The sequence below is a fragment of the Dunckerocampus dactyliophorus genome, chromosome 18 (assembly GCF_027744805.1).
Source record: "Dunckerocampus dactyliophorus isolate RoL2022-P2 chromosome 18, RoL_Ddac_1.1, whole genome shotgun sequence".
NCBI lineage: Eukaryota > Metazoa > Chordata > Actinopteri > Syngnathiformes > Syngnathidae > Dunckerocampus > Dunckerocampus dactyliophorus.
In genome coordinates this window covers 9,894,623-9,920,993 of record NC_072836.1, presented here as the reverse complement: position 1 = coordinate 9,920,993, position 26,371 = coordinate 9,894,623, and the positions used below count along the sequence as shown (strand labels likewise).

General features: G+C 42.6%; 1 protein-coding gene across 7 annotated transcripts in view; it reads left to right on the top strand.

The window, feature by feature from the left end:
• LOC129170841 (retinoic acid-induced protein 1) overlaps positions 1 to 26,371 on the top strand; it is a 66,450-nt gene that overhangs the window by 12,170 nt on the left and 27,909 nt on the right. Inside the window, exon 2 of one of the 7 annotated variants that reach the window (XM_054758914.1) lies at positions 10,107 to 10,238. The exons of 4 other annotated variants lie outside the window; for them this stretch is intronic. The gene's annotated coding sequence lies outside the window, so the exon portion shown is untranslated. Of the gene's footprint in view, positions 1 to 3; positions 10,239 to 24,106; positions 24,243 to 26,371 lie in introns of those variants that run through there. 2 more of the 7 variants (XM_054758916.1, XM_054758915.1) reach the window with 2 other exon arrangements.

Below are 26,371 nucleotides of genomic sequence, written 5' to 3'. Positions count from 1 at the left end.
CTTCATTTTTTGGTTCAGGCTTAATAATGTGAGAACACTAGAAAGAAATGCATTCTGAAATATGAGTTGTGGATACCAGCACTTCCTTAATGTTCTGGTAAAACAAGCATATTCAGTTTGTTTGGGTTGAAATAAGCCATGAAAATAAATATTTAAAAAATGGGCAGCTCTTGGCCATTGTCATTTTATAAAAGTAGCTCTCACAAGGAAAACCATTGGTGATCCCTGATATAGCCAATCGTACATTTACAAACGTGCACGTAAGTGGTCCCCAACCTTTTTGACCCACGGACCGGCTTGTGTTCCCACAAATCTCCCGTGGACGGGGCGGGGGTTATTGGGGTTCGTACATTGTAGCGATCTAATTTATCTTATCTCTGGAGTTTTTCAGAGAGATTATTACATGGCTGTTTGATGTGTGTGCTGAAAGGCAGTGCGCTAGCATGAATTCACTTGAGATAAATGTACACATTAGCACTCAATAAGTCATCAAAACTTACCTTTATGCGTTCCCACATAGTATCAGCATTTGACACCAACTATGAGGTGAAAGAAAAATGGTAAAAATACAGTAGTAGTCTATCTGTGCGGCGAGAGAACGTTAGCACACGCACAATGGACATGCGTCAAGTTAGACGGATGTAACAGAGAGAATCCGGCCACTTTTCAAAATAAAACATCATGAAAATGATTTTTTTCTTTCTGTGCGGCCCGGTACCAAATGACCCGCGGCCCGGGGGTTGGGGATCACTGATCTATGGGATCGGTATTGGCTGGTTTCACTCATGGACGGTCGGTATCGGCAGCATAAAACCCTGATCGAGGCGTCCCTATTGTTCTCATATATAAATCAAATATTCTTCGAAAAGAATACCTGGCCTGTGTCGTTCTTTTTAAGCTAACCTGAGCCTGAGCTGCTGCATCATGGTGACATCATACGCTTGTGACCGTTTAGCGCCATTTTTAAAGTCTTTTTACGTCATCCTTTTTTGACCATAAAAATGGTCTACAAGCAAAATGACTCTTTAGGGGTAAAGTACGCAAAGACATGAGTCAGAAATAAGATGACAAGTAGAATTCTGCCATCATCTCTTCCTCTAAACATCCTTCTCCTCCCACATGCCTTTTTTTCCCTCTCCTCTTTTTAGCACTCACTTCCTCTTCTCTCCCACTCTCCATCATCCGCCGCTCTGTCAACATCCACCCCGTACCGCCTCTCCTCCCTGCCGAAAATTCTGCCTCCGTTCCCCCCTCCCCATCCCCATCTTCATGCTGCATCTGTTTGTCTCCCCCATTTCCACCCCCCCCCCTTTTTTTTTTTTTTACACTTCATTAGCGGCTCTGTTCTTTTTTTATCGCTCTTCCCCTCTCACCGCCCCTCTGGCTGGCATCGAGGATGACACATGATGGCGAATTCCTGTCTCATTCAAACGCTCACATCCTCATGCATCGAGTCACACACAGACACACACGCACACACACGCACACACCTTCTTCCTCCGCTGTTAATCTATTCAGCTTGCATGATGTCATCGTCAAGGTTAACAGCTGAGGTGCTAATGATGCAGAGGGTGCTTGTGGGTAATGTAGGGAATATACTAGTTTGTGAGGATTTGTATTTAGGAGTCTATAATAATAATAACAATGATAATAATAATAATAATAAACTGGATTAATTCTAAAAAAATTGCTATTAAAGTTGCAAATGTTGTTACAATAAACCCCCTTTGGAGGCATCATGTCTTTTTTATATAATAATAAGAATAATATATATAAACCAAATATATTTTTAGCACTGGAATCAAATAAAATACATTAAAAATAAAGTGCGCATTGTCAGTGTAACACCCATGAGTTACACACCAACAGCCGAGTAGCACAAGCAACATTTTAAAGCGCACGCAAAGCTAGATAAAGCTTGCCATCTGCCATTTTGTGAAGTTAATGAAAACTACATCAGGAGGTTACCTACAGCCACAGCTGTTAATGCCAGCGTTTGTGGTTTTATGCAGAGGCTATAATAATAATAATAATAATAATAATAATAATAATAATATGGATTAATTATCCAAAAAGTGTAATTACGGTTGAAAATGACAGACATCATGTCTTTCCAAGAATTCTAATAATAAATATAATTACACCAAAAAATAAGAAAAAACAAAAATTGTACCAAATACATTTTTAAAACATCACATAAAATATTATCCCATAATATTAAGTAAAAATAATTTCGTTCACATTCGATAAATAAAATAAATGTAACATAATATCCATCCATCCATAATATAATATAAAAATAATTACATACAAATAATAATAGAAAATAATGAATTTATATTAAATTCTATACAGTGGTACCTCGGTTTTTGTTATTAAGCCGTTCCAAAAGGCTCACGTGAAAACCAAATCGTACGAAAACCATTTTTCACACAATAAGTCATGTAAATCCAATGAATCTGTTCCAGTCACCCAAAAGACTTATTATAGATGCATGTGTTATATGCAAAATACATATCAATGACAAATATCATTGAAAAATGAGCATTTAACTTGACTTTTACCTTTATTGAAGACTTGTTGGCAAAGACGGTGATGAGCAGCAAGCGAGGCAGAGAAAGTAGAGCCACACGGACACCATGTTGATACGACTTCTTTCTTGAATTCAAAAGTGTTTCCCCACCTTCCTTACCAAAGCGCTTGCACTCGCAACTTTCTTTGTGGTGGGTTATTTTGCAGCCGTACTCGGTAAAAAAAAAAAAAAAAAGCAAAGACTTGTGGCGTAACCGTGTTAGTTAGCAAAGAACTACAGAGCCGAGGTAGCTCTGTATATTATAGTAGGAGTGCAACAATTAAAGGTTGGTGCATTAAAAAGCGCATGCTGCTTTAGCTTCCTCTTTGTCTTCACTTTTAGGTTCATTAATGTGGGGAGACGCCATTGTTGCATGGATAATTCATTGACATGCAAGGCCCGTTTCTGTGTGTGTGTGTGTGTGTGTATGTGTGGCATAAAAAAAAAAGCATGACAAGAAAATAACCCTCGCAATGACGAGACGCCTCCCTTGCACCCTCTTTCCCCTCTATTTTTATCATCTTCACTTTCTGTCTGTCTGTCCTTGGGTGTCTGCAGCCAGCTGTGTCTTCGGGCCATTAGTGACCCCCCCCTTTCCTCCTTCCATCCATTTTCCCCATCACCGATTTCTCCGTCAGACTCCCCCCCCATCCCCTCCCTCTTGTGACCACTGGGGCTTCATTGTCACAGCAAAACAGTCTCGGGTTCGCCGTTCTGTCACGCCACTGCGCCAAACTCCGACAAGCTGTGTACGCATTAGCGCCTGACGCACACACACGCGGCAGGAACACGGCATTTTGTAGCAGTGCGCCTATATATACAGTATGTATATACATATGTATATTTTGCCACATGCAGTTATAATCCGAAATAAGCAAAAAGCACACTGTCAGCATCCTGACCTCTCCTCCTCTGTCTTTCCACGGACATCCTCCTCCTGCACTGTAAGCCTTTTGCAGCTTCCTCTCATTATGCAAAAGCAATTTTGCGCTGTAAAAGATGCACACGTTCCGTAGTCACAATAAAAGCGTGAATGCTTCCCCTTTCTTTCTTTTCCTCCTCGGCTACGTTGACGCTGAGACGAGCCCCCATTTTTCCTGTTGCCTTCACAGGCCCTAAAGAGGAAAAGACAGCGTCATGAAAGTGGGCCACGGCTAGTTTGTTGTGTCGTATGTGGTCGGATGCTGCCTGTGCACATGCATTGCAAGTCCAAAATAGAAGACTGGAATTCCCAATGCTGCTGTTTTTGTTTTTACCTAATAAAATAAAGCCATGCCATCTTGTGACCCCACTCCAAAGGTCGCAATAACTGGTTAGAGGGTGCAACAACTGCTTGAGCACCGTAACTGCTCTAATTATAAGGAATAAAATTAAAAAGAAAAAAAAATGGTTTAAATCAGAGCAGGCGATAATTGGAGAGAGGCTGGTATTTCGGGAAGCTACTTCATTTTTTAACTTTACTAATAATGATTTGGGGGGCATGAGAAAGTGGGAATGAAAACATTACTCTGTTTGACCACAAAGTCATTTATTAATGTACAGCACAGAAAGCAACAGAACCAATGTTGTAATAATGGTAAGGAGCAGGCAGCATTCATACCATGAGTTCAAAATATACAACAGTATAGCAAGTGTAGCACGCATGAGTTTCACAGCACAACCAACTTTTTAAGTAAAGCATCCACGAAGGTAAATAAAAGTTCTTATACTTTCAATGCATCTTCATTGGTGATCTACTTGATTTGAAGGAAAACTGCACTTTAAAAAAAAATTGCCCATCACCCATAGTCCTTATGTGAGACATGAACACACGTCTTTCTCTTTTCTGTGCGTTCTAAAGATATAAAAAATATATAAAAAGAGACAGCTCACTTGACAGCACGTAATGGGACAAACCTACGCCGCCTACAAAGACCGCTATTAAAACACCTCCAAAAACCTCCAACAAGGTTTTATGGCTTTCTGTACATGCTGTAACCATGCAGTAACAGGTACATTCATCTTAACATGTCATACTTACAGTATTTTGCCATATATGCTTCCTTCCTGGGCGCATCGATTTCACATAGCAACAGGTAACGTAGTTCCATCGGTGTAACAATGTTAATAATATGCATGTCACATTATATGCAAATGAAGCATTGGTGGCACTTTTGGGAGTTTTCTTCAGAAGGCTTTATAGGCGGAATAAGTGTTTCCCATTACGTGCATTCTTAGCTGCATATTTTTAGCTGTTTTTATATCTTTAGAATGCACAGAAAAGAGAAAGACGTGTGTTCATGTCTAATGAGCAAAATTCCAAAAAAGGTGCAGTGGTTTTTCCCATTATTCAAGCTTTGGAGATATGAAATAACATGCAAAATAATGCGCAGGCTACGGGGATCACTGCAGGGACATAATAGATGGCCGTCGCTCGTAGCATATGGCAACTTACCGAGCTAACTAGTTGGCCTCTAATTTATTTATTCTAAATTTAAGAAACTGTTTCAAACGGAGTGGGGAAGAAGTACAAAATAAGAAGTCAAAAACTTACCACGTCCACACGGAATGGGAGGAACGTTTTCTTTTCACTCTATCATGTCGGACATGCCATGGCTGGCTCCATGCACTGTTAAGGTAATGCAGTGCTTCTCAAATAGTGGGGCGGGTCCCCCGGGTGGGGGGCGAGGGAACTGTCGAGATGCAGGGAGGACTTTCAGTGTTAGTGCCCGCCTGTCAACATGTATGAATTTGTCGTACTCAGCTTGCAGTTTGACTTTTGAATTGACGCTTGTATGCTTCACTGGTTTCAGTTTCCAGTTCAGTCAGTATAGTTCAGATAAATAAATATATATTATCAGTTTATCAATAGTATTTAAAATCGGGTGAGGGGTGCGAAAACATTTCTGTCCCCCGGTGGGGGCATGACAGAAAATAACTGAGGTAATCAGTACATCAGTGTAACATTACTGACCCCTCGTGACCAGAATACTACATATAAGTCATAAGACAAGTCGTCTTTCAATATTTTATGACTAATAATAAGCCATAGTCAACCACGAAACAGCGATCATACAGCAATGAATCAACTAATTCTTGAAAAACCATGATAGAGTTCGGGGACGAGGGCACGTTGAAACCGCGATGTAGCGAGGGATGACATATAATGTGTACATAAAGACAAAACTGGCGAAATGTGAATGCAACATTACCCTTATGTCTTTTCTGTTTTAACTGGACAAATACAACTATGCGTGAATACTTTCAGTAACTTTATCATATTTAATCATTTTTAACGTTCTGTCTAATCCATTTAAAAACTGAAACTGGACACAACAGGTAGGCATGAATCTAATGACATTGGCGACGGATTGGTGGTAGCGGTTTCATTATTTTTCTTCATGACAAATGCAATGCAAATAACGTTTATTATTCTGGTTGTAAGTATCACGTGTCCAGCGGCTTGATGTGTGATTGGTCACTTGATTCATCGATTATTATTACCAAGATTCCGTAGTAAGGAATTATTAAAGGTTTAAAGATTCCTTAGTAAGTATATACAGCTTCAAGGTGGAAGGGAGGTTATAAGTGGGTGTGGTTACCTTGTGATTGACAGGCCAGTGGTGTCTACTCACAGTTGCAAAAAATGATGGGCCATTACATCACCTGCATTCCTCTTTGCAAACCCCCACCACACCCCACGCAGCCCTTTTCCTTCCATCCATTAGCCACCCCCACCGCCACCAGCCCCTCGTTGCCTTTCCAACCACTCTATTGATTAAGCTATTCAATGTCAGCTTGTAATTCAACTAGGACGTTGCACTTGAATATGCAAATGAGGAGGGGGCGGGGTTTCCAGTGTTGCCATGGTAACCACCTCCTCAAACATACACACGGAGGATGTGGGCCTCCTCCTCCGTGTTGTTCTTGTTTTTCCTCTCGTCATCCCACCTGCATTTTTTTCATCGCAACGACATTTTGGCTTCTTTTTTTTTTTAGCTCCTTTCCCTCCTTTGCTGAAACTTTGACAGTGACGCAAGGGTGGAAATGACCTCACTGTGCCCTTGGGTGCATAAATGTATGTGTGTGAAAATACAGTACGTGTCCACTGCCTTTAAAGTCTCCCTCATCACACACCCTGTCTCTATTCACCCCACCGCCACCCCCCACCACCACTCTCTCTCCTCACCATGTTTGTGCAGCCGTCTAATCACACTGACAGGAGAACAGCACTCTGCCACCATGCGTGCACGCAAACGCACACAGGAACACAAGCACATGCAGGATTAATACGCTTGGCGTGTTTTCCTCTTTCGCACACATCCTGCCTTTTTGGTCCTGTGGGTCATCAACACCACATCATCCTCACCCCCACCCCATCTACTCTCATGCCCCAACTGTGTGTCCCCGGATGTTACTTAGGGGACATTTTTAGGTCATGAGGATGTCACACCACCACACTGTGTGCGAGGAGGTGCAGTCATGGGTTTGGTTGTGTTTTCCATGCTGTGTGACCTTCAGGAGGATTATCATAATTAAAAAAAGAGATAGCGAGGGCAATTTATACCAATCATTTATAAATTGCTCAACATGATAAGACTGTCAAGGAAATGATGAAATATGGATGCAGCTCACTCATGCAAGGTCAAGCTATGTCGGGGGGTTAAAGAGTTAGTCAGCCAGGGGGCGCCATCCCCCATTATAAACAATGACACTTGCAGTCACACTTGCAATTTAGGTATGATTCCCCGCACCACTCCCCATCCTGTCACTTTTTGTTTTGCAAGGCCTGGTGGGGTATGTGCGAGTACAAAACTCATGCACACGTGTTAGCGCGATAGCTAAATGGGCTCGTCAGTATGCGGCGCGGGCCTCTCTCTGGTGGCAGGCAGATGACAGTGCAGTGATTGGGCTGATTTCAGCGACGACGTGAGGGGAAATCAGAAGGTGGCCTCGGGGCTCAGGTGCTTATCGCCTTCCCCACACACACACACACACACACACACACACACAGGCACACACCCCCGCACACACACACACACACAGACTCCAGCAAACATGCACAGACTGGGATGTGTGAACGTGCAGACATCCATAACAGACAACTAAGTTTGGCATGCACACGGAGCATGCACTATCTTGTGCTTTATTGCAAAGTTAACTACAATCCTAATTCGCACTTCCTGCATTTCTCTTGTCAGTAAGTTTCATGCATTAGTCACTGAAAAAATTAAGGAGAATGCTTAAAATGTGTCTAAGGTCGCAACGTCGTGCAGGGCTCTTCCTTGCACTGTTGCCAACTCCTCAGTAGGGTGTCCTAGAAGTCGCTAGACTACGTGATCGGTTAATTAGCATATTATTCGCATACGATGTTGTCACGGATACTGTAAGAAAACAGCAGAACCTCATAGGAGAGACAAAAAAATGAGTACAAACACATTAATTATGGTTAGAATTACAAATAAACTTGATTCTGAGGTTGCTAATTTAATATTGGCCATCACTTCATCAAAACAAACTCATTTTAATATTTCATCTCAGCTAGCACCTCTCAAAGTCCAGACAGCATCCAGACTTACCTCCAGTCTCCACCTTTTATCTTGTTGTTAGGACTACTTGTTTCATTTATCACACATCCTTCTTCCATCACACGTTCTGACACACTGACAGGTAAGTGGCCGAGTCCGAATGAGGCTTAAGTGTAATGAGTAGTAATTTAATGAAGATTAAGAAACGCTTACGTTTTAGATCCCGCTCTGTAAAACAGGGCGAGATCCACCCCGGTGGCATCGAACCCTCGTGCATATGTGTGATTAATGGATGCGTGGATCTGCACTATGCTCTCAGTGTGCAGCGGGAGCTGACAGTGCACTGATGGCTTGTGACTTTGGGGGCGGGGCGGACGTCTCAGCAGCACCCGATGCTGCTCAGTGAGAACACAAACTGCAGATCAATCCGTGCTTTCAGTTTTAAGTAAACATCCATCCATTTTCTATGCCGCTTATACTAATTAGGGTCGCGGGGGTATGCTGGAGCCTATCCCAGCTGACTTTGGGCGAGAGGCGGGGTACACCGTGGACTGGTCGCCAGCCAATCGCGGGGCACATATAGACAAACAACCATTCACACTCACATTCATACCTATGGACAATTTAGAGTCTCCAATTAACCTAAACAATGACCAAAAAACTCTCCAACGACACCAGAAAAAGTAGTTAGATTTGTTGCTAGTCGCTAAGAGGGTTTGGAATGTCTCCAGATTTAGCGACATGCTGCTTCCTTGGCCCAAACCCCGCCCTCCCACAGTGATGTATTGAAATTGCATGGCCATTTAAAGGGCAAGAAACCATATTTGGTAACTGGAGTATGTCTTACAATGAAAAAGCGGAACCATTATATTTGTCAGCCAATCAACTAACTTAACATCCTAATCTCACTTCTGTAACATTCCGACTTTTTTTCTAATATCGTGAAGACTTTATTCTTGTAAAAATACTATTTTATTTTAATAACTTTGTCTTTTTTTCCCCTCATAAAATGATTTTATTTTTGTGACATTATGACTTTTTCATGTTTACAATAAGCCGTTTTTTAATCACAATATTAGAACTTTTTCCTGTAACATTACTTTTTCATAAACTGTTGCAGTCACTGCAACATAATGACTTTTTTCACATGATATTATTATTATTTTATTCTCAGAAAATAACAACTTTATTTTCACTGCATTATGACTTTTTCATGTTAGAAATAAGACGTTTTTTATCCGCATATTACAACTTTTTCCTGTAACATTTTCACAAAATTATGACTTTATTCTTGCAACATTCTGACTTTTTTCCTCATGATATTATTATTACTTCAATCTTGTAAAATGAATGATTTTCAAAACATCCCAACTCATTTCCTCAGGAAATGACAGCTTTAGTCTTGTAAAACTTTATTTTCATATTATGACTTGTTTCTCCCTCTTAAAAGTAAGATTTTCATGTATTGCACAACTTTATTCCTATAACATTGCAACATAAAAAAAAATCTATACTTCCTCCTCATATTTGCACCTGTAATATTCAGACTTTAAAAAAAAAATCGTAACATTATAATATTTTTATGACTTTATTCTCCTAAAAAGATAATAATTTTTACTTTTTACTTAGGTCTGTGTGTGCGTTTGTGTAGGTGTGTGTGTGTGTGTGTGTGTGTGCACATGCTCTCTAAGACAATCACTGACAATTCATTAGAGCGTTCATTACACAAACAGTGGGAATTGCAGAAATGTGTTTTGGCAAAGAGCCTGGCTGTTTTCTGCAGTGATCATCTCTGCATATTGTCTGCGGCAATGTGCTGCCTTTGCCAGGGCAACAAGACGGGGCCTGTTGACCAGGACATGAAAACCCAGAGAACAGTTAGATTGTGCAGTGGTACCTAATGTTGTGGCCTGTTGAGGTATACCAAATGATACTGAGGAAGTTAAGGAGTGCCCCACTGATAGATGCTGTCTCTGACCTTGACTCTTGTCCTTCTATCCCACCTCCCCTACTGTGTTCCTATTCAGCGATGCTCAGTGAGACCCTCCTCCACCACTATATTTCTTCTTCCCTCCTTCCTGAGAGCGCCGGTGAGAGGGAGGTGTGGTTGTGAGCAGGATGGATAGACACGTGCATTGATAAGCTCTGCCGACTCCACGGTATTCTCGCTGCATATCCAATCCCTCTCATCTCTCCTTCCCATCTCAGGACTAATGCACCCGTGTACTTGAAATGTCACTTCAGCATGGAAACCTATTAGATGGTTAGCCCAAGCAGCTGACATCTCCAACACCCCTTCTCCTCCCTCCTCTCTCAGGGTGATTGGTTGAGGCTTCCGCAGTCATTCAGAACAGGTGCAAAAGAAGAAGGAAAAAAAAAGCCAGACACTGACGAAGCAAAGGGCTCTCTCACCATTGAGAGGCTCGCAGTGGCTGAAGAGCATTCATCAAAGTGAACTGTACTTGAGCACAGGCTGTACATAGCAAATAGTGGCCTCCGCTAGACACGCTTGTTCCTTTAAAGTGCACTTTTGCTTAGCTCCACACAAAAGTCCCAGGTCTTGATTAAAAACCCGGCCATGAGTCGATGAAGCAACAAATGAATTCATTACTTAAACAACACATAAAATACACATCGGCATGGTCTTACAGCAACCTGAACAGACATGAACATATTGCATATACAATATCATATTTTACAATATATAGGATTCTCTAGTCAACATTTTTGAAGTCATTCTTACATGTTGTGATTGTATTTAGAGTCTGGCTACATTTGAAATTAATCTGTAATTTCAAAAATCTAAATAAAAACGGCAATAAAAATGTTACTTTTACTATTAAATTATTATTTTCATCTAATATTCCAACATTATTCCAGTTACATGCCAACGTTTGTCTCCTAATACTAATACTTGCTAGGGTTTTGCATGCGTATTTCTACTTTTTTAATGTCGTTTTTATATTTTGGAACTGCACTTTTAGTGAAGTAGGTTTTGTTTTAAGGGTCGATTTTCATTTCAATCCATTTTTGAGTAAAAACAAAAATATGAACGCAACACTTTTGTTTTTGATCCCATTTTTTATGAGATGAACTCAAAGATCTAAAACTTTTTCCACGTACACAATATCGCCATTTCGCTCAAATATTGTTCACAAATCTGTCTAAATCTGTGATAGTGAGCACCTCTCCTTTGCTGAGATGATCCATCCCACCTCACAGGTGTGCCATATCAAGATGCTGATTAGACACCATGATTAGTGCACAGGTGTGCCTTAGACTGCCCACAATAAAAGCAGTTTTATCACACAGAAACAATGCCACAGATGTCGCAAGATTTGAGGGAGCGTGCGATTGGCGTGCCGACAGCAGGAATGTCAACCAGAGCTGTTGCTCGTGTATTGAATGTTCATTTCTCTACCATAAGCCGTCTCCAAAGGCGTTTCAGAGAATTTGGCAGTACATCCAACCAGCCTCACAACCACAGACCACTTATAACCACACCAGCCCAGGACCTCCACATCCAGCATGTTCACCTCCAAGATCCTCTGAGACCAGCCACTCGGACAGCTGCTGAAACAATCGGTTTGCATAACTAAAGAATTTCTGCACCGACTGTCAGAAACCGTCTCAGGGAAGCTCATCTGCATGCTCGTGGTCCTCATCGGGGTCTCGACCTGACTCCAGTTCGTCGTCGTAACTGACTTGAGCGGGCAAACGCTCACATTCCATGGCGTCTGGCACGTTGAAGAGGCGTTCTCTTCACGGATGAATCCCGGTTTACACCGTTCAGGGCAGATGGCAGACGGTGTGTGTGGCTGAGTTCATCTCATAAAAATGGGAGCAAAAAGTGTTGCATTTATATTTTTGTTGAGTGTGTATATATATATATATATATATATATATATATATATATATATATATATATATATATATATATATATATTTCACTTTAACAATAATATTATTATTATTATTATTACAAAAATCATTATTTTACATTTTCCTCCTACTATTACAACCTTTTTTCACTAAAATTACAATATTATTCTCGTACAATTGCTAAAAAAAGTTCATTAGTATACTAGTCTGACTTTATTGCACAACTTTATCCTAATTACATTTTCAAACTTTTTCTCCTAATATTGTAACATTATTACTGTAACATTGCAGCTTTTTTCTCATAAAATTACAAGTTTATTTACTTTAATCTTGTAACACTACCACATTTTTTTTATTTTCTAATGCTACAAATTTATTCACGTAAAATTACGACTTTATTCCTGTAACATTACGACTATTTTTGTAAAATTACAACTTTAATCTTGTGACATTTCAAATTATTGTCTTATAAATTCCAATTTTATTTACATAAAATTATGACTCTGTTCCTGCAACATTAGGATTTTACTCTCGTAAAAGTAAAAACTTTATTCTTGTCAATTTTCAATTTGAATCTGGTAATGTCAAGATTGTTTTTTTATTCTGCTACTCTGACTTTGCTCACATGAAAATAAGACTTTATTCCTGTAACATTCTCACTTGTTTTTTTCATAAAATTCCAACTTTATTCTTGTGAAATGACAACTTTAATCTCATAATATTACAAAAAAAAAGGTTTTCTAGATTCCAGCTTGATCCAGCTCGAATGAATTATCTATTCCTGCAACGCTACGACTTCCTTCTTGTAAAATTCCAACATTATTCACGTAAAATTACGACTTTATTCCTGTAATATTTTGACGCATTACGCCAAACAATCGAGTATTTTTTGTGTGTATTTATACATTTTTAAATGTTAATTTTAATTGTTGTAATTAACAAATATTACAAATATTGCTCAGTTTTAATTCAGCCCATTATGGGGTAAAAAGTGTCCAGACACCCACAATAAATATGTGCCATTATTTTTGGATATAGGTATTTTGTTATTTGACCGTTCAATTGCGCTGTAGCCTTGCATTAATAAGTAACGAAGCGACTTTTACTCTGTGTGTGTTTGAATTGAGTTACTTTTTACTACCTACTTGTACTTTACCTACTGCAGGTAGGAAGGCATATAAAAATAGAGTGTTAGACATGCAGAAATATCTACAAACAGAAAGCGAGAGAGAGCGGCATGAAACAGGGGATTAGAGGCTCGGTTAGCCTGCATGAAATCCCCTTTTCCTCTTGCGCCCTACAAAGCAAAGACGGCAATTGGCCACATTATGCAAAAAAAAAAGGAGGAAAGTGTGTGTGTGTGCGCAAAATCTTCCTTCAATTCCTCGCAGATTCTATTCTAAATCCCTCGTTGCCGCCCCAGATGTGACATCACAGCTTTGTCTCTCTTTTCTCCCTTGTTTACCACTAGCAGGAAGAGGCGGGGGTGTAGTGATAGTGGGAGGAAGAAGTGACATTGGCCTTGAAACCTGCTATTGTCTTGCCTCCAGGACTGCCAGGCTGCAGCTCAGTCAGCGAGGGAGCGAGAGAGGGTGAGAGGATGACAGAGAGAGGGCGAGATGGTTGCTATGGTTACTTCCTGGGAGATGCGAGCGCTCTTGTTTATCTGTTGGCCGAGGGAGCGTGTGTGTGCATGCGTGTGTGTGTGTGGTGTCGGGCCGTCGTGCTGATCAAACGTGTGTGTTGATGACTTCATGCACCAACACAGCACAGCTCATAAAGTGAGATTTCTTTGCAAACAAACCAAAATAAGAAGTACGCTGATGATGTCATCGGCTTGGTGGGAGCTGGAAGCCACCTGAGGGAGAACGAATGAGACGTGACAGCGGCGGTGGCGTAAGACAGACAGAAAGGAAATGAGGATCCGGGGAGAGGAAGAAGAGTGATAAAGAACAATAGAGAGGAAAGCAGAAGGAGGCACAAAGGGAACAAAGCAAACAAAAAGAGCACAGCAGAGGAATTATGCGGAGATATAGGAGGGAGGAAATGTGATGTGATAAGATGATTTCTGACGTGACGTGATGTGATGCGACCAGCAGGACGCCAACGCTGCCATCGCCTGCACTGAGCTGCTGCCCCCGCTCTTACGGAGCAGCCACTGCAGGCGCTCTAGTATGTCAAATGTCATAAGGATGCACACACGAGTGCACTCATCCGTGTTGCCCCCACGCAGCCATTCAGGCTACTCACATGTTTTGGGGTTTTTTTGCACACATTATGAATGTTTCTATGGACACACAGCAGCCATAAATTAGTGGGCCAAACAGTACCAGGGCTCTTCAACCGGCGGCACATGGGCCAAATACGGCCTAGGAATGACATCCAAACAAGTTCGGTTCAAAACTTGGAAGTGAAGAGCACTGCTGCCACATGGATGATCACAGTTGTGAGGTCACACAGAATATTTTGACTATTGTTTTTGCAGTGGGTCATCTTATACCGAGGATCTTTGACTGGCATTTTTGCAATAGGTCCTTAAAAACAGCAGAGTGGTGCCACCACATAGAGGATCTTGGACTGGGGTTTTTGCAGTAGTTCCTTAAATACAATAGAGCACGGAGGTCACATCTTTGACTAGTATTTTTTGGAGAAGGTTCTCTAATATAGAGGATCTTTGACTAGCATTTTTGTAGTAGGTCCTAAAAAACAGCAGAACGGTGCTGCCACATAGAGGATCTTTGACAAGTGTTTTTGCAGTAGGTCCTTCCACTGACTTTGTATCCAAAATAATGTAAGTAAAGTGCTCATCTGCACTGTTTGTGCATGTTTTATTCCTATGAAGGGTAAGCGCCAGAGTCACCCTCCTTAAAATAACAAGCAAACCCTCCTCCTCTCCCACAGGACGTGCAGATAGCCATCTTTGCAAGCTGCACGATGCGAGGCCGCCCTAGTTCACAGCTCCATCCATCTCCCTCCTCTCTTGTTCTCTCTCTCCTTCTGAAACAAACGGACCTTCCGCCAAGGCCAAACCGTCCAAGTTTGTATCAGCACTAAATAGTCCACCTTCACAGACACACATCTACATACACACTATCTGCATTTGCTTATGCACTTTTCTTAGCGTACCTAATGAGCCTGCTGGCCTAGAAAATTAAGCTAGCTCATTAAAACAAACACGCTGTTCGAACAAAAGTTTTGGGACACAATTCTCAATTGAATCGTCAATCAACAGTGACCTCCGTCAGGTCCAAATGGGGTTATGAATGGTGAAGGAAATGAGAAACAGCTACCTCTAGCGGCGACTCGTGGTAGTGACTAATGAACAACAGCGATGAAACGAATAGTGCATTTGTCACTGAAATGCGCTTTAAAGAGCAAAATGAACACAGGAGACAACAGGAGACGTGAGGTGAGGATGAGAGGGCCGGGCAGGGGATAAGAAGACAAATAACAGCAAAAATAGATGCGGTGAGGATGAAGAGGATAGGAGGAGGATGAAGGAAGGTGGTGCTGGCAGTGGTGAGACATGGGGGGGCTGTGGCATGCAGCTCAAGCTGGCATGGACTCTATCAGTCACTCTCAGGCCTGGGCACAAGGCCCTGGGTGGCTGCATCACACACACGCGCGCACACATGCACGCACACAAACAGATCAAACACAAGGACATTGCTTCCCCCGCTAAGTCGCTCCACACAGCTTGCATGTGCAATTAGTCTGCATACACACGCTCATGGAGGGACGGTGATGCATGAAGGTGTGTGTACCACACTGGAGGATGGCGTCTCAGCGCTGCTGCTAATAGCCTCTGACTGGAGGTGACAGTGTCTCTCGCGCCTGTGTCCCCAGCCAATCAGCAGTCAGATGTCCTTCCTCCTTTCTTTCCTCTCATATCCCTCCTTTGCCCTTTTACAATCACACACACACGTCCTCCTTCTTCCTCCTTCCTTTCATCTTCGCTCCTTTTACCCCCGCCACCTCTCATCAGCCCCCCCAACCCCTGCCTTCCATCCTGATGACACACAAGAGACGGTTGTCGCATCATCGCGCACACATAACACATTAGTGTGCAGAAAGGGAAATTAGGAAATTGTGTGTGTGTTGTGTTTTTTTTATGCATGTGTTCGTGCTCTGTCTATGTGTGTGGGAAGTGGAGCTAGGCTTTAGGCCTGGGCTCTTCAACTGGAACGGGCACAAAAATTACATCAGAGCGAGTTCAGTTCAAACTTGGGGGCGACATTTTTGTAGCAGATTCCCTAAAACAGCAGAGGATGTCATGGTTCTTTGACAAATGTTTTTTTATAGCACAGCACATCCTTAAAAACAGCATCGTGCTCACATTTTGAGCAGTGGTGCTCAACCTGCGACCCACATTTTCCAATGGTCATTAAGTCGTGAGCCACTTTTAGTCATGTTCATTTTTTATTTATGTTTTACAATTTTATTTGGGTCATTTTTATTTTTATTTTATTATTATTTACACTTTTATTTAAGTAATTTAATGTATTTTATTTATTTTTTACACTTAATGTCATTTGTAATTTTATTATTTTTTCCACTTTTATTAAAGTCATTTTTAATTTATAAAACTATATAGTTTATATATAATTTACATATTTATATAATTTATATTTATTTTTAATTTTTTTTATTCATTTTTATTTTTATCATGTTTTACACTTGACAGTCTTTTGCATTGTTATATGTATCATTTATTCCTTCAGTTATTTAATTATTTATATTTTTTCTACTTTAAATTAAGTCAAACCAAGCAATATTAATATTTGTTGTTTTTTTTTAAATCACCTGACAGAATTTAAAGATTAATACACATAATTACGTGTCCAAAGTACATTTTCGAGGAATTCATTAAAGCATTTTGTCAAGCAAAAGAACATGGTAACTGCATGCATGCTAATAATACAAACAATAAAATTCCATCCATCCATCCATTTTGCTCCGCTTATCCAGGTCCGGGTCGTGGGGGCAGTAAGGAAGCCTAGACTTCCTGGTCCCCGGCCACCTCTTCCAGTTCCACCGGGAGGACACCAAGGCGTTCCCAGGCCAGCTGTGAGACATAATCCCTCCAGCGTGTCCTAGGTCTGCCCCAGGGCCTTCTCCTGGCTGGGCATACCCGGAACACCTCACCAGGGAGGCGTCCTGGAGGCAGCCGTACTAAATGCCCGAACCACCTCAACTGGCTCCTCTCAATGTGAAGGCTGTACTCTGAGTTCCTCACCCTGTGTCTTAGGGTGAGTCCACCCTACGGAGGAAACTAATTTCAGCTGCTTGTTTCCGCAATCTCGTTCTTTCAGTCACGACCCAAAGCTCATGACCATAGGTGAGGGTGGGAACATAGATGGACCAGTAAATTGAGAATTTTGCCTTCTGGTTTAGCTCTGTCTGGGGCAGGACCTCATTCCCAACCCAGAGGGTGCAATCCACCCTTTTCCAACTGAGAACCAAGGCCTCGGATTTGGAGGTGCTGTCATCCTAGAAGCTTCACACTCAGCTGCAAAACTCCCCAATAAATGCTGAAGGTCATCAGGACCACATCATCAAATAGCAGAGACAAGATCCTAAGGCCCCCGAACTGGACTCCATCGAGGTTTACAAATTCTGTCCATGAAAATTATTTACACAATCGGTGACAAAGGGCAGTCTTGGCGGGGGCCAATGTTCACCGGAAACAGGCTTGACTTGGCAATGTGAACCAGGCTCCTGCTCCAGTTGTACAAGAACCGAATGCCACGTAGTAGTGCGCCACTAATCCCGTACTCCTGGAGCACCCCTCACAGGACACCGCAAGGTGCAAAACACATGTAGACTGGTTGGGCAAACTCCCATGTACCCTCCAGTAGCCTTGCAAGGGTGTAAAGCTGGTCCAATGTTTCGCGAACGGGACGAAAACCTGTAGCCGAGGTTCAGCCGTACGGTCGTACTCTTCTCTCCAGCACCCTGGAATAGACTTTCCCAGGGAGGCTGAGGAGTATGATCCCCATATAGTTGGAACACACTCTCCAGTCACCCTTCTTGAAAAGGGAGCCCACCAACCCGGGCTGCCATTCCAGAGTTCTCGACTTCCACGCAATGTTGAAGAGACATGTCAGCCAAGACATTCACTCAACATCCAGAGCCTTGAAGAATTCAGGGTGAAACTCATCCACCCCCGGAGCTTTGCCGCTGGGGAGTATTTTGACTACCCCAAATACCTCAGCCACAGTGATGGAACTGTCCGTGTTCGTGTCCTCGGACTCCGCTTCCTCTATGGAAGGTAGAGGCTTCAAGGTCAGTAGGCTTCTGGGCAATGTTTCCCCTTTCTGACGCATCGAATGGTTTGCCAGAACCTCTTTGAGGCCGACCGAAAGTTGTGCTCCATGGCCTCACTGAACTCCTCCTACACCCAACTTTTTGCCTTGACCACCGCCAAAGCTGTGTACCGCTTGGCCTGCCGGTCAACCTGTCAGCTGCTTTAGGAGTCCCACAAGCCATCCATGCTAGATAGGACTCCTTCTTCAGCTTGACGGCAGCCCTGACCTCTGGTGTCTACCATCGGGCTCGGGGCTTGGCGCAGCGACTGGCACCGACCACCTTGCGGCCGAAGCTCCAATTGACTGCCTCAGCAATGGAAGTGCGGAATACAGCCCATTGGGACTCTAAATCCTCATCCTCCCCCGGAATGCAGGTGAAGCTCTGCCCGAGGTGAGAGTTGATGACTCGACGAATGGGAGACAACACCCCCCCAGGTCACACTGTCATTGCTCACATGGGTGTTGAAGTCTCCCAGTAGAATTATGGAGTCACCAGCTGGCGTGCTCTCCAGCACCCCTCTGATGGATTCCAAGAAGGCTGGGTACTCTGAACTGCCATTTTGCATGTACGTACAAATGACAGCCAGGACCCTTTCCCCAACCCGAAGGCATAGGAAAATGACCCTCTCGTTCACTGGGGATGACTCCAACACGGAGACATCGAGCCGGGGGCTATTAATAAGGCCGCACTGGCTCACTGCCACTCCCCTGTAGCAACTCCAGAGCAGGACAAGGTCCAGCCCCTCCCAAGGAGTTTGGTACTAAAATCCAAACTGTGGGTCGAGGTGAGTCCGACTATGTCTAGTCGGAATGTCTCAACCTCTCGCACAAGTTCGGGCTCCTTCCCCACCAGAGAAGTGACATTCCCAAGAACCAGATTTGGCCACCGAAGACCAGGTCAGGCCCGTCACCTAGGATCTGTCTGCCTTGGGAGACCATACCATGGGCATATAACCCCAGACAACATAGCCCCTAGGAACACTCGGACACGCAAACCCCTCCACCACGATAAGGTGGTGATTCACGGAGGAGAAAAAATACAATTAATGATCAAAAACCACAAAATCAGACGTTTCACTTGAATCAGTTGTCTATTACATATTTTAATGGAACTTTTAACGTGCTGTCTGCGACCCACCCAGAATGAAGCCACGACCCACTTTTGAGTCTCGACCCACGTTTTTATGCAGGTGCTTAAAAACACCAGATTGGTCCTGCCATATCCTAGATGATCTTTGGCTAACCATAAAAACAGCAATGTCAACCTGTAACATAGAGGAGTTTTGACTCGCATTATTTACAGTATGCATGGCCTTAAAACACCAGATTGGTTCTGTCTGTCATAAAGAGGATCTTTGACTAACAATCCTTAAAAATAGCAGAGTGATCCTTTGATATAAAGGATCTTCACTTGGATTATTTGCAGTAGGTCTTTAAAGCACCAGATTGGTCCTGTCATTTAGAGGATCTTTGGCTAACAATCCTTAAAACAGCAGAGCGGTCCTGTCGTTTAGAGGATCTTTGACCGGCATTGTTGACAGTAGGTTCTAAAAACAGCAGAGTGCTCCTGTTATATAGAGGATCTACAGTACAAGTATGTGGGGGACATTTTGGCTGGTTCACACAAGAAAAGTGCTAGGATGAGCTCCTTTCACCCCATTAAACTGTACGTGTGTGCGTGTGCACGGGTGTGTGGGCGTGTGTGTGTGTGTGTGTGTGTGTGTGTGTATGCAATCAGGGACAGATTGCAAGGCATGCATCTTGCTTGGCCTGATGTGGAGACAAGGAGGGGGGAAGGGGTGGAGCCTGTTAATATTCCAGAGGCTGCCTGCATGCCAGTTTGTGCATGTGCGTGCGTGCGTGTGTGTGTGTGTGTGTGCATGTGCGTGTGGGCGTGCGTGTGTGTGCGAATTTTAAAAGGTCCACACATGGCTGCTATGTTCAGTAAGTGTGAATCATAGCACAAAAAAGTGTTTGATATACGTTCATGTCCTGAGACTTCATGATGCATGCATGAGGATGCTGTCGTACATATTTAATGTATATATATGTGTGTGTGTGTGTGTGTGTGTGTGTGTGTTTGTGCGGGTGGGTGCGCATGTGTGTGTGTCGGTTGGCCTACCTAGCGGGAAGGAACCGACGCCTGTGGGTGTACGCAAAAGGGTGGTAAAGTGGGCGGAGTGGGGGGGGCTTTGCGTCACAGCCAATCACTTTTCGTCTGGTGAGGCAATCATCCATCGCCACCACGGCAACAACAACGTGGCAACAACAACACCAAGGAGCGTGTGCATGTTCTATCCATTTTTTTTTAACCCTCATTTAGCCAAGATGCATTGTTACCGCTGCTCTTTCAACATCTCTGCGTGATATTTGCCGTTAATGGCGCCCTCGCAGGTTCCTTCTCAGACATGACCTTTAGGTCAGCAACACAGGGGAGCGAAAGCAAGTTGCAAGCACGCTGTCCTTCTCAAAAGCTTTCATTTCTTTTCATCATCTGCACACACAAATCCCCTCCGTCCATATACTTCATATGTATGCAAATAAGGCATCTTATGCAAATGAGGCAGGTAGCGCCAATGGAGAGAGAGAGAGGAAATGCTGGTGGGATAGCGCAAGAGAGAAGAAAGGAAGGTGCAATGAGGTAAACAGGATGCAAAGGAGGAAGTGAGAAAGCAAGTTTCCCTGCAATGGATGTCATGCCAGTATAGAAACTCATTGTTGGTACAAATTTTCAACAATAGTACCCTCGTGAAATAATAAACTGCTCGGTCTGTTAGCAGTTAGCCACCAGGCTTAGCACCTGCTTGACAAATAGTGAGCGCACATTTACAGTATTTGAAAACTAGTAGCTAGCATAAATTATCCAATTCATTCCTCTATTCAATGAACCACAAGTCTCCTATAGTGCAAAAGCACAGGTCTCTAATTAGTACCGGATTGGCTATAGGCAATCTCCTGATGCTGATTTTTGTATTTTTTATTTTTTTTGCAAGATGGCGTTTGAAGTATCATAAGAAGCTGCATCTCTGCATGCGCTTTAAAAAAGTGTGATACTCATGCGTGTTACAACCATACTGTTGTTTACAGGGAACTCATCAATGGTATTAATGCTGGCTGAGCAGTTTGCGGCCCCTCACTATTGCAACATTGGTTCTGTTGCTGCTGTGTTGCTGCAACATACTTTTTCGGGAATGAGCATGTCACAGAGAGCTATGTTTTTTTATTCCAAATCATTATTAAAGTTAAAAAATGAAGTTGCTATGTATAATGAGTTTGCACTTATCGCCTTCTTCCAATTAGCTCTACGTTGTTTTTGTGGTACTGCTAAATAAACAACCCGGCTATTATTAGAGCATTTACCGTAATTTAGAACTTTTCTATTGAGCATTAAGAGATTTGTCTAAAAGTGAAAGAAACACACTACATATAAAATGTGCAATAATTATTTCGACCATATTTCTCATGGGAGCCCTGATGGTTGAATAGTGTTTTTTGCAACATTTTTCCAACAACAGAGAAGAACTTGGATCACATGCCAACAACACTTTTGTTCCCTGTCCATGTTTTCCACACAACTGCCACCTTCATCTCACAAAGATGCGACCATTTATCCTCGCCCCCCCTACCTCCATATGCGTTTGTTTGCTCAAGCATTTCGCAGAAAAAGGATAAACATCTTGGAAGTGATTTTTTTTTTTAAAGCGGCCTTCTCTACTTCGACCATCTGCCTTTGCAAGAAACTCTGCAAGCTTTTTTTTCTGGAAGAGGAACAGCTCTCGATTGTGTGGCATTTTATTTATTTATTTATTTTTTTCGCAACGTCTACCCTTGTTTCACCCAGCAGTTAAAAAAATCTGCCAGTCTTCACAGTGACGAGCGGCCTTTGTTTGTCATCAGCACACTAATGAATCCAAACGGCGGCAATTTATTGATGAGGCGACGCCGCGCTGAGCGCGTCGGGCTCTCAAACTTGGTGGTGCTAAATGGTTTTTGCTTTGAGTATATCGCCAGCGCCTAAATGGATGTGCCTAAAGAGCATAGTGGTGCGTTACCATGGAAACAAGGACGACATGACACTAATTGGCTGCAAGTTGGTTGCTAGGTGGCTTGCAGGTCCACATAAGCTAACTAGTGATGGATGGATAGTTGGGCGTTGCTGTTGAGCTAGTTGTGTAGTAATGAATACACAGCAAGAAGACACCAACACTATATAAAGTGTTTTAATATATCGCGGTTAATTCCAGACTCAACCATGATACGTGAATTTCCTCAAAGTAGGATTCCTTATTTATGAATAGAATATTTTTGTATTGAGAGCATAGAAAACCTGTTTACGACCTTCTAAATATGTTTTAAACATTATTAGAGCCCTCTAGACCAGTGGTACCCAGCCTTTTTTGACCCACGGACCGGCTTGGGTTCCCACAAATCTCCCCGGTACCGGGGCCGTGCCCCGGGTGTTGGGGACCACTGGTCTAGACGTAAACAAACCCCCTTATAGTCGCCTTTACACTCTTATTACCCAATATAGTAGACATAATAAGAGTAAATACGCCATTTAAGACGTGCTTGTGGCTATAATTATTTTCAACTAGGGGAGCTGAGTGGTGGGCGGACAGGAAGTGACGTCAGGGGTTCAAAGTTGAGTTTTAGCTTCTCATGGGAAAAATTCGAACCTGCCATAAAAGTCTGGCGTTGGTGTGTCTCACCAACATTACGGTAACATTAATGACACCTAGTGACGAGTGTGTAATAGTAAATATCAGTCACAGCATTTTTCAATGCATGTTGTGAATGCCTTATAGTTGCATTTTAGTTCATTTAGCCAATTTTATGTTTGAAAATGCTTAATTTAGGCAAAACATATGTACAATTTGCTTAAATAGGAATATTTTTGACAAATTAAGAGCGTATTCAGCCACAAAACAGCGTCATTTATAAATGTATTTATTTTGGAAAAAACCGTGATGAAGTGAAGCCGCGAAATTCAAACCGCAAATTGAAGATTGGCAACTGCATACGGTACTTTTGTGGCGTGTTTGTTTCACTTGGATTTAAGAAAAAAACATTTGATAATAAATTGGGCTGTACTCTACTAACTTTTATTATGTTCGGTGTATATGACTATTAACTTAAAAACACTCCATGGTGTCGTGATGTAACAGTTGACGTTTGTGGCGCCCCCTGTGGGTCACATTCAAAATGCTTATAGACAATTAGTTGGTAATTCCATCCGATGTTTTGCTTGATGGCAGCCATGTTTTTCTACCGACGTTGCTCAAATTTGACACACATGTCCGCTAAAGGTGCGTAGGAAATTTGGTGGTGAGTCAACCAAGCAAATTGAAGTTACAGCGGGTGTTTTGATGAGTGCTTTGTTGAGCTGCGGGAGAAATTTCAAGCCAATAGGACGTATGGGGTTTAATCACAGCGCCACCATGTGGTGTATTTGTCAGAAAAATAATAGCACATGCAATACAGTTGGGGCGCATGTTTGGACAAATTTTCACCCTTTTTTGCGAAGCCGCTGATGAGGAGAAGAGTTAGTTGACACAAACAAATACACGCTTTGTCATCTTGTCTGTATACTCTAGTTGAAAACTAATGGTCAGTCCCTCTTTCACTTTTACACCATACAATATTTATTGATATTTGACGCCAAAAGTTAACAATATTGATATTCACATCAAGTAAGCGTTAAAAGCGATATGCGCCATTTGATCAAACTTCCTGTCAACTTGAGCGTGACTTCCCAAGCAGCCGCGCTGTGACGTTCAGAGATGGGCTGCGAGCAAAATGCATTTTGTCTCATCGCCTGTTGCTTTGTCACTTGACAGGTGGTCACTCGCGGACGTTCACAGACTCTCGTCGCCAAGGCAACGCTCTGCAATATGACCCATTTGACGCCATTAATCAATGTTATTCTCCACCGCCATTGTTGAGTCACTGCAATCTCCGCCAGTCAGAATTGAGGTAAATGTATAGAAGGTCGCCAGCGGTTATTTCCTCCATCATCACTCTTTGTCAGTGCGTGCTGTTGACGTTGGTTTTCGTGCGTGTGAATACAGCTTTCGCTAAAAGATAACGGTGTGAATTCACAGGACTGTTTTTGCAATGATATCATGGATTATTTGTGGATTATTTTGAGTTGTTCCTCTTTCGGCAAGTGGTGGATATCATTAATAACTGGAGGGAGGGCCCATCATATCAATTACTGTACATAACACATGCGTTGCTTGCACATGTGCTCGAGCATGAGCAAGCATACCGTGGGCTTTGACTTTGTGGATTCTTTTAGTTTTTCTGTTCAGTTTTTAGTGTGCAAGGTGGTGGTCGTCATTAATAACTGGTGGGAGGCTCCATTGCATTACTTATATGACATGTATGTTGCGAAATCATGCTTGTGCATGAGCAAACCTACTGTGAGCTTTGACTTTGTGGATTATTTTGAGTCTTTCTGTTTATTTTTATTGTGCAAGGTGGTGGTGTCATTAATAACTGGCAGGAGTAGCGATTATAGGAATTATATGACAAAAATGTTGCATGCGTGCATGTGCTCATTAGTGACCGACGATCCCGTGGGCTTTGACTTTGTGGATTATTTTGAGTCTGTGTTTATTCCTAATATGCAAGATGGTGGTTATTATTAATAACTGGCAGAAGGAGCAATTGTAGCAACTATATGACAAAAGTGTTGCATGTGTGCATGTGATCATTAGGGAGCGAGCCTACCATGGCCTTTGACTTTATGGGTTATTTTGAGTCTTTCTATTGAGTTATATTGCACAAATGGTCCTTATCATTAATAAATGGTAGGAGGACCGATCATATTATTTATACAGTCGTCCCTCGTTTCTAGCGGTTATTGGTTTCAGACCCGCCCACTATATGTGAATTTCCCCAAAGTAGGATTCAGTTTTTAATAAACATGAAATAACAAGCAATAGTCACCTTTACACTCCTATTATTCTTTGTTTACACCACATTGCACAGGCTACGGGATCACTGCAGGGACTTAACATATGGCCGCTAGCTATCGAGCTAACCAGATAGCCTCTCCAATTTACTTATTCTCAACTTAAGAAAGTGTTTCAAACAAAGTGGGGAAGAAGGACGAAGAAGCCAAACACTTACCACTTCCACACGGAGGCATGGCCCTCGGCTCTGCTGGCTCAGTAGCCGGTTTCTAAGCAGTGTGAAAGGTAAGGTAATCTAACGTCACGTCTCATAACATTACTGATACCGAGTGATCAGAACACTACATATAACTTGTATTTCAATATTTCCTTACTGATAATAGGCCGTAGTCAACAACAAAACAGGGGTCATTCGAACCGCGATACAGCGAGGGACGACTGTACAACATATACGTTTCGTGCACATGGACTCGTGCATGAGTGAGCATATCATGGGCTATGACTTTGTGGATTATTTCTAGTTTTTCTGTTTATTTCTATTGTCCAAACTCAGTGGCAGGAGCAGCAAGCATATTAATTATGTAACACTTACGGTACGTTGTATGTGTGCACGTGGCCGTTTGTGAGCAAGGCCTTGACTTTGTGGATTATTTTGAGCCTTAGTCATTATATTGGTACTAACTGATGGGAAGTCATGGAGTTTTTGTGTTGTTTGAGTTTGTTGTCGTTTGAGTTTCAAGGTTCCGCAGAATGTTACGGACAACTTGTGTTTTTTTGTTTATTTTCTTCTTAGATGCCGACCACAAGCTTTCAGATTTGTTCTTTTTCTCCACTCACCTTTTCTTGTCCCCGTGACCCCTGCCCCCTGCTGGGGGGATGAAGTCATGCACTTCAGGCATATATAATGCCGCGCCCCCCCACCCAATGTTCACTGTGGCCTCTCTTTGCCCTCACTTAGTCGCTATAGCGCAGGAGTCGCACCAGCAGAACACACACATCGCCAGCCTTGCATGACGGACATATCCTTGATTGTCCCCTGATGTTCCCCACAGCGCACCTGACCGCCAACTGTGGGCAATATTCACAGTGAAGCCTGCTTTCACTTTCACTATGGCGCAAGCAGTCATGACGGTGACTGCATCTCCCCCATTAGAACTAAAAATACACCATACAGCGTGAGGTGCT